Below are 9917 nucleotides of genomic sequence, written 5' to 3' on the forward strand. Positions count from 1 at the left end.
TTGGAGAACAGTGTCTATCCTCCAGACTTGCGAAGTAGGATTCTCCAGGTATGATGACTGGCTCCCATGTCTGGTACCCAGCATTACACCTTCCCTGAGGAGCTCTAAGGAGAGCCTCACTCTCAACTCACTTGGGAACATCTACAAGTCTTCGTGAAACATGAATCTACACAAAAGGGAACGATGCCTCGGGTCCAATTTTAAACTCAAGGTTCACAGCATTCCTTGAAGTGCACCCTTTGGGCATGCTCACTGTGGGGAACTGGTGTGAGAATGCTCACATTGTCTTCACCATGAGCCAGGGAGGTTGTTGCATGACTGCTGCCACCTCACAGAGTTAGCCTTGGAGGCAGGTGCAGCCTGGAAAGCCTGTGCAGAGCATGGCTCATCTGCTTCTAATTCTGCTTGCCCTAGAGGCCCTAGCTTCCTGGTGTGGTTGGGTGGCTCTGAGGAAGGACAGCTGCAGACACAAGGCCACGCCTTTGAGATGCAGTTCCCTGTTTGTTTGTTTGTTTGTTTTAACTTTATCGGGTGTCGCATTTTGCAGAAAGAGCACTCTGTGCCAAACACGATTCCGATTCATGCATTATTTACCAGCTAATATCACAAATGCTGTGTATACAAACCAAGGCTGTCCCACCCTTGCCCTGACTGCTCAAAAGAGCCAAGAGAATACCAGCTCCACTTGCTCTACACAATGGGGTCAGGCTCATCACCCATGTCGCCCTCGGTCGCCCCCCTGTGGCCAAGACAGGGTCATGTCAGAGGAACATAAACAATGAACAATAGGCATTGAGTGGATCCTTGCTACTTGCTAGATTGAAGACAGTCTTCTGCTTTCCAAAGCCTCTCTCCCCAAGTCATGCTCCTGTTAGCTTCTGCTTTTGGGAAGTGAGTGCCAGCAGATTTGCTCAGAGTCCCCGACTCATTCCTGAACCCCCCCCCTGCAGCCCTCCCTTAACCCCCTCTTGCATGCCTCCTTGAAACCCTCCTTGTAGCCATCACTGTCTCCCTCCCTGCAGCTTTACCTGAAATCCTCCCTTCATCTCTCCCTCTATCCTTCCTCCTATCTCCCTGTAGCCCTCCCTTCATCCCTTCTTCCCTGGCCCTCACTGCATGTCCTGACCGCTCTTGTCTCTTCCCACCTGTTAGCGTCTGACATCCTCCATTATGGCTTCTGCTTCGTGCCATCTGACCTTTTTCTATAGATGCCTCTCTCTGGCAGGAAGCCCTGGAAAGAATTGAGGAGAGGCCAGGCCTCTGTGTATCAAGCTTGGAAAGCTGGTCCAGAGGAGCAGCATACAGTGGAGGTGGAGAGAGAACATGACCCCCAAGCATCAGTGGGTTGTCCCATGTATTAAAGTATTGGGCCTGTCACGTGTGAAATCTATTAGATACTGACAGAGCTGGGAAGTCCAAAGGGGCATCTTATTTAGGACACAGTGCGACTGATGGGAGAACTTGGGAGACGTTCGGAGAGATAGGTAAAAAGAAGTGAGTATACATGGGGCTCATGAGGGTGGAGACGTGGGGGGAGGACTGCAACATGGGACCCAGAGATGCGAAGAGAAGTTACAGAAGGGACTCATCCCTCTGTATGTGCTGATCTGATCCAAGGAAGTCAGGAGCCAGAGGGAATGGAAGTGTCACTGAATGACAAGCCCTCCAGGTCACTGGAAGCCACTTTTCTCGTTCTCCAAATGGAAGTCATAAAACCTGCCTGCTGGCAGAGTCTTGGCGGATGCACTCTGACAGAGGCCAGGGAGGCGCATCATTGCAGGGTCCTGGGGAGGCAGGCGCATTATTCACAAAAGGCATTTCCATATGTCTCTGTGAGGACTCAATTCCCCTTCCTCCTTGGGGAATTCACTCACGGCAACCCATTTGTGCCTGATTGCGGAGGCCGCTGCTGATAGTCTGGTGCATAAGAGAGTCTACTGGGTGCTGCTAAGTCACTGAAGTCCGATGTACCCTATTGCCTTTGTCTTGGCCACTCCACTGGACCCTGCAGAGGGCACCACGTGGTTCGCCGGCTGGGGAGATCATTCCCCAGGACTAACTGCCTATGGTAGACAACAGCATCTTCTCATTGGCTCAATCCTCTATGCTGTAGCCTGGAAAATGCTGGAAGCGCTGCCTTCCAGGGGCTTGCTTAGAAGAGGAAAGAGGAGACAAGGGTGAAAAAATCCATCCTGCCTCTTCTTCCTGCAGAGGCAGCAACCAGGACCTGGGCTCCACTAAGTCGCCTCTGATGCCCTTTTGCTTAAAGCCCCTGTCTTTGAGCCCTTCTACAGCACTGCTAACCATGGTGGCCTCAGCCAGTGACACAGGAAGCAAGTCAAACAAGGCTTCTAGATTCGCATGTCAGCTCTGCTCTAGACACTAAGGACCTAAGAGTCCCATTGCTAGTTCAAGGCTCTGCCTCTTCCTCACAGTCATGCCAGCTGCGTCCTGCTCTGCCACTGCAGCATCACCCTGCATCACTGGGTGTGACATCACCATTCTTCATCGCCCCTGCACTTCTCCCCCCCCCCCTCTCTCTCTATCTCTCTGATGAAGCTCTGTCTGTGGGGAATCTGCTCCTCCCCTTCCTCCTGTCTTCCAAAGCACCTCAGTCTTTCAAATTTCCCAGAATTCCTGAGGTGAGATAGCTGGCAGAGTGTTCCATATGGTGCCAACAGGGCTGTCACAGGCAGCCGCCAGTCTGCTCAGGGTTCTCTGGAAAGCCCTATTCCAGAGTCCTTGGAGACCCCTGCAGGAGGAGGAGGTGCCTTGGGTAGTGATGGTCTTCTTCCAGATGGGTCACCAAATTATCCTGATGTGGGCGCAGGGAGCGAACCAACTACAAACAGTTTTGTCCTCTCCTACCCTAAGCTTCCTCTCATACACTATGAATTCAGCTTCTGGGCTCTCAAAACCCCCCAGACAAAGGAGAATGGCTTGTTGGGAAATACCATGCTATGAAAGCAGCACTCCTGAATTAAGGGGAATTAGACAAGACCCAGCTGTGCCCAAATGGCTCCCTCCTCACATCTGCATGTTTGTTGCAGTGCCAAAGCTCTGAGGCTGGCGAGGGCATGTGACAAGCTGAGCGTTAGGAGAGGACTGACAGCAAAGGCCTGCGGCTACCTCAGGAGGGTAATCTGCAACGACCAGCTGAGTAGCTGTGAAAATGCATGCTATGGCCATTGTCACTGTATCCTCTGCTTCTCATGACTCTGCACATGTGACCCATAGCCAAGGGGCTCCCCAGGCTGGGAAAGGCTGCCTGATGTTGGCTAATGAGGCCTGAGGCAGAGGTGGCTTTGTAGAGAACAGGGTGATGGGGCCAGACCTGTGGAAACAGTCTGAGTTGCCCCCAAGGCATTGCCTCCTCATTCTCTCTCACACTGTTCACTGCATGTAAGCTGCTTGGCTTCCTGCCTCTGTTAGACTGCACACTTCTGTCCCACTGGCGTTAAGAACTGGACTGTGCCCATAGGGTATCAAGTCTCTTCTTGGTAGCCTGCTATGCTTCCTCTGAGTGTCACCAGGCCTCCCCATCCCAGGGATGTGGTCAAATGGGAGGATACAAGGGATGGGATAACAACTGAGATGTAATATGAATAAATTAATAAAGTATATTTTAAAAAAAGAACTGGACTGTGTCTCTGAAATTCCCAATAGGAGGGCATAACCCCAGTACTTCTGTTATGGGTTTTCTCATTTGTCAACTTCACTGTTACGTCTGGAATTAACTAAAGCCCAAGCAGCTGCATACACCTGTGAGGAATTTTTCTTAACTAGATCATTTGCAGTGAGAACCTCCATCTTTAATCTGGACCACATCTTCTGCTGGCAGCCTATACAAGGGGCACGGAAAAGGGAAGCTTTCTCTCTTTGCCTGTTCACTCTTGATCTTGCTGACAAGTTTTCCTTCACTGGCACTGCAGCCTACTTCTTCAGGAGTCCAGCACATACTGAAGACCAGCTAAGACATCCAGCCTCACAGAGTGCACATCTATTAGCTTTTTGGACCTTCTGTTGGTAAGACAGCCATTATAGGATTAGCTGGACCACAGCCTGTAAGTCATTCTAATAAATCCCATATACATTCAGATATAGTCTTATTTGCTCATATAAGATTGGGCATTATCTCAAAAAAGACATGTCTTCAACACCTGATCACGCCTTCTGGTCTTCAGGGCCTATAGCACAGTAGGTATCCAAATGCTTAAGCTGTCCAGTGTGTGTTACTTCCCTTTGCCAGCTCCAGGACACCTATACTCCCAGATATGGACATCATGGAGAGTCCCAGAAAGCCCCTGGAAGAAGCTTCTGAAAGATCAGAGAGGTTCCCTGACAGGACAGCCAGAGCTAGTGGGGCCAGCATGTGTAGACACACTCCCCTCCTTTTCCTATGAGGTCACTCTAAGGCTCAGTACACCTTGTTTGCCCTGGATCCCTGTCCTTAGAGCTCTGGCCACCATCATCATGAGCCACTTCACAATGCCCCAACATGGGTGTGCCCTGTATCTGGCCCTCTCTACTCATTGCCCTTGCTCCTGAGGATGCCTCAGAAAATTGCACTCCTTCCATGAGCCTAGTGCACTCTGCCACTCTTGGACTCAGCATCCTGAGAAAATATAGCTCAGACCCGTACCCTTCAGAGGAGAGGGAGCCTGTGGTGGCTATGTGAGCTGAAGGACACAGAACCTCACTGCCAGCTGCTCTAGGGGACTTTAGTCTCAGGAAGCACAGCTGTGTTTTTGTCTGTTGTGGCTAGGGAAAGGTCATGACATGTACTTTCATGTCTCAACAAAGGGAAGGCTCCCAGGAAACAGCAGCCAAGAGAGATGTGGGGCTGTGGGAAATAGAGCCTCATTCACGCTATGAATATGAAGGAAATCCTTTCTTCCTATTCAAGGTCTGTGTTAAACCCATAGTGGGGATGTGAAGAAATCAGACAGTATATATATACTCCCACAACCTGGGATCCTTAACTGGGGGTATGGAGAAAGTAGAGAGGGTGTACTTGCACAGTGTAGGGTGACTCTGAGGCTCAAGGGTAGGAGAAGATTGGCTGTGTTGATTTTGTGATTGAATTTGATGCATCCTTATATTGTCAAAATATGTTATTCTGACTCTTATATAGACAAGATTATAAGATGAACATAAGTGTTCATCAAGGGAAAAAGGGGGCACTGGAAGCCGAATACACACCTCGAATGTTTTACTTCAGGAGCCCACCTCTACCCTCACTGCTGCTAGAGTCCTGGCATCTTCGCAGCCCCTTCTGGCCAAGGGACGCTGCTCACTGAATCAGTTAACAGGTGACAGCTAATGTGAGCTCAACCTTCTGTGGGCGTAACAGCACTCATGAAGGAAGACTGAAGTTGTCCTCCACCATGCCCCACATGGTTACAATTAAGTCTTCTTCCTCCTCCATAAAGAAGATTAGGGGCCCAGGGAAATGGGTGGCTGAGCAAAGCACATGGCACAGAACCTTGGCACCCTGAATTCAATCCCTGGAACCTACATAAAGGTGGAAGGAGAGAAATGGCTCCATATAGTTGTCCTCTGACCTTTACATATGTGCTGCAACACCATCGCCCCACACATATCACCCCCCATAACACACACACACACACACACACACACACACACACACACACACACAAATAGCAAATCAATGAAAACAATTTTAAAAAGAAAAGGTAAAAATTCCTGCCTTTGTGGTCAGTGACCAAGTGACAGTCCCAGAGGGCAGAGGCTGCTGTGGAGCTTGGGCTTCTTCATGCTTGTTATCTGCCTCCCATAGCAAGTGCCCGCAACCTTGTTGCCTAACTGCACAGATATGCTATGTCTCTGTTGCCGTGGGCAGGGGTACTGGCCAGGGTGGGCAGCTGGTCCACTTGGGCATCACCGGCTGTGCACCTGTGGTCTTGGCTGGAAGCTAGGTCCTCTCTCAAGTACATTCACCTTGAGATAATTCAGTGCCTTGTGACTGAAGGGCTGGGGGGTCCCCTTTAGTACCTCCAGAGGCAGTTCACAGCAGGGATGATGCCCTTTCTCTAGCTGGCTGGAAAGGCTCTACAACTGAGGCTTACATAGCACCATGTGGTCATGCACCTTTGCCATGTGACATAACCCATTAAGGAACTTGATGGATGATGGCATTGCATCCTTGGCCCCACTGGCAACTATGGAAGATTCATCACAGACAAGCAATGGAGAAGCTAAAATATTCCATGTTACCATGGAGTAGAGTAGCAGATACAGACGCATGCATGGGTGAGTGCACACTCACTTTGTAGACCTAAATAAGTACGCACGCGCACACACACACACACACACACACACACACACACACACACACACACACACACACAGTCTTGGACCTGTGGTTTAGAGTATCCAGCGGCAACAGTACCCCAGCTGCAGTTAGGGGCGGAGCATCTAGAGCTTGGCTTCTAGAACCATCTCTGTAAGAAGTAGGACACTTTCCGGACAATGTAGGTAGACAGGGACAGAGAAGGAGATACGCAAGACAAGCCTAAGGCAGGATGTTTTGAGAACATAGGGAGAATCCTGATGAAGGTCCCACACAGAGCCTTCCAGACTACAGTGATCAGTGGACGGAGTTGCCTGTGACAGAGCCAGTGCAGACTGAGGAGCTGTAAGTAAATGGTGGTAGCACGGACGTGACCCAAGTCTAAAAGAGGCCTTCATGCTCTGTGTAGTGTCATAACTTGAATAAGAAAACTCAAAGAAGCAGAGTCTCTATGCCCGAGAATTCCACGTGCCTCCATGCATTTCCTGCAGCCCTTCCATTCAAGCAGGTGAAATGTGACCTGCTCCTCAAGTGGGGACTGCACTGTGACTTCTGCCCCAAAAGTAAAGCAAGGGAGGGGGCAGGGATTTACAGTGATAAACACCACAACTCAAAATCCAGTGTCAACTCCAACAGTCATAGGCTTGTTGAGAGTGTGTGGCTTGAACATGTGTGTTCCCAAATTCATATGCTGATTCCCAGGCCCCCAAGGACACAATCGTTCCTTTGCTTCTCCTGTTTTTGAGGGCTGATAGCTACTTCACCAAAATTCAAGGGCACTAAATCATACTTGAAACCTTTACCTCAACTCATGTCACAGAAAGCAAAGAATAAATGATCTGAAAGATAAAATTAGATGTCTATCTCATAGCAAACACAGAAATAAATTCCAGATGGATGGAAAACTTGTATGCGAAATGCGAAACTGTAAGGCATTTTTTTAAAAAACCATGGGAGAATGTTTTCAACACATCTCAGTAGGGGGAATGACAATAGACACACGGATTTCAAAAGCTAAGTAAGGGTGGGCGAGGGACAGGATGGAGCAGGTGGTCCCCAGGTGAGAAATGGGCTGGTCCACATGGGCAGTTAGAAACAGAGCGGGAAAAAAACTGCAGCATCCATCACTTCCATCCACTGACAAGTGCTGAGGAAGTGATAACACTGACCATTGGCATGAGAAACAGGACCTCAGCCACAGTTGGTGGGCAGGCAGATCTCTGTGACTACCAAGAGAAAGACTTGGCAATCTCTACACACCCTGACCTCTAATCATGGTGGCTATTACTACTTCTGGACGAGTCTCTGCAGTCATTCAATACTCTCTGGTGCTCAAGCTACGAGTTATGATTTGTCATAGCAGAAATTCCAGCCAAGAAAGGACACTATCTGGGGAAAGGGGTAAACACAGGTTTTTATCCACAATGGGACCCTCTAGATAAACTAGAAGTGACTTTGCTGTGTTATCTAGGGCAAGCCTCCAAAACAATGGTGAGAGGAGGAAATGAGGGCCAAAGCTGTGTGAGGATGGTTCCAGATGTGCACATTTTTTTAGATGCACAGAATATTGTTATTTTTACTTCTTTTATCTTTTAAGATCATAATGTAGTTATATCATTTCTCCATTCCATTTTCTCCTCCCAAGCCCTCCCATACACCCTTTCTTCCTTTCTTTAAAATTCATGCAAAGATAAAGAAACTGTGGTACATTTACACTATGGAATACTACTCAGCTATTAAAAACAAGGAAATCTTGAAATTTTCTGGCAAATGAATGGAACTAGAAATGATCATCCTAAGTGAGTTAACCCACTCAGAAAGATACACATGGTATACACTCACTTATAAGTGGATACTAGCGCAACATGGACGTCCTTTGAGAGTCTTCACTCAGCGGGGGATTGGCACAGATGCTGAGTCTTGCTATTGGGACTCCAGGTGAAAGTGGTATGGAAAAATGGGGAGACAGAATGACCCAGAGGGTCCTGGAACCCTATAAGAAGACCATCAAGGCTGGTGGATCTGGACCCAGGAGTCCTGCACAAACTACTATACCAACCAAGGACAATGCATTCAGTAAGCCTAGACCCCGCTCCTACTCAGATCTAGCCAATGGACACTGCATTCTCCATAGTTGTGTGGAGAGTGAAGACTGACTCTCACATGAACTCTGGTTCCTCGTATTTGACCACTTCCCCTTGGTGGGGAGGCCTGGCGGCACTCAGAGGAAGCAGGCTACCCAGATAAAACCTGATAGGCTGTGATCATATGGTGGAAGAGGAGGTTCCCTTCTGTTATAGGCCTAGAGGAGGGGAATAGGGTGAAAGAGGGAGGGAGGGAGGAATGGGAAGATACAAGTGAGAGGATAACAATCAAGATGTAATCTGAATAAATTATTTAAATAAAAGAAGAAAATTTTAAAAAAGAAAAAATAGTCTTTATACAAAAGAAAAAATTGTTACCTTTTAAATAATTAATTGTTGATACATACACACACATATATATATATATATATATATATATATATATATATATATATATATATATATCTGCTCAGCCTGTATAATGTTATTCATAATTATATTTTCAGAGATGACCATTTGGTATTGGTTAACAACTTGCTCCTCGCTGAGGAAGACTATTTCTACCACTCTTGGTGTCCCTTAATTACCTGCAGTTCTTTTGTGGGCCTGAAACCTCGTGGTCTTTTCCCCATCCACATTAGTATGTCTAGCATCGTCTTTGTTGTGATCATGTTTAGGCAGTCACATTGGTGAGACTTGGCGGATGTAGCTTCTGACATTACTAGGAGGCACAGGCTCACAGCAAATTCCCTGGTCCTCTGGCTCTTACCATCTTTCCACCCCACCACCTGCAATGTCCCCTGAGCCTTAGGTAGCGGAGTTGTTTTGTAGCTGTATCTATTGGGACTGGGCTCCATAACTGTGTATTTTGATTAGCCGTGATTTCTGTAATGGTCTCTGTCTATTGCAAAGAGAAGGTTATCCGGTGAGGGTGAGTATTGTTAGTTTTGTTCATGTATAAACACTGGCTTGTAGGCACTCTCTGCCTGGAGAACAGAGGCAGGCTGGTGGCAGGGAGGTCAGATCCTCATTCTATGCTGGCCTCTCTCTGTCACTCTAATCTACACTGGCCTCTCTCTCTGTCACTCTAAGAGACAGCAAGCTAATATAGTTGACTGCTAACACCTGTTTATTTGGGGTAACATTTATTTAAATGTCAATTCTACTATATTATATATTTCTCTGCAGCTTAGAAAAAAAATATGATGGCTCAACAGCAGACTTCTCTCCTCTGCCCAGTGGAGTGTCCCACACAGCCAGAACATGGCATTACCAGAGCCCAGGCAGGCCAGGCTGACCAAGGAGGGCTGGCTTGAGAAGGAGGCTAGCCATGGAGATGAACCCATCCTGCTGAGGGGCCAATGAGGGCCCATCTGGCCACTGGCATCACCATCTATCCCAAGCTGGGCCTGGGGCCAGAAAGAAGCAGAAAATGGGACCAGCGCCATTTCGCCCAGCTCTCTTGCCAACTCCCAGATCTCACTATCTCTGCTGCTGGCCCGCATCTTTTGAAGGAATTT

This window comes from Acomys minous, assembly GCF_964271855.1.
Source record: "Acomys minous genome assembly, chromosome: 12".
In the NCBI taxonomy this organism is placed as follows: domain Eukaryota; kingdom Metazoa; phylum Chordata; class Mammalia; order Rodentia; family Muridae; genus Acomys; species Acomys minous.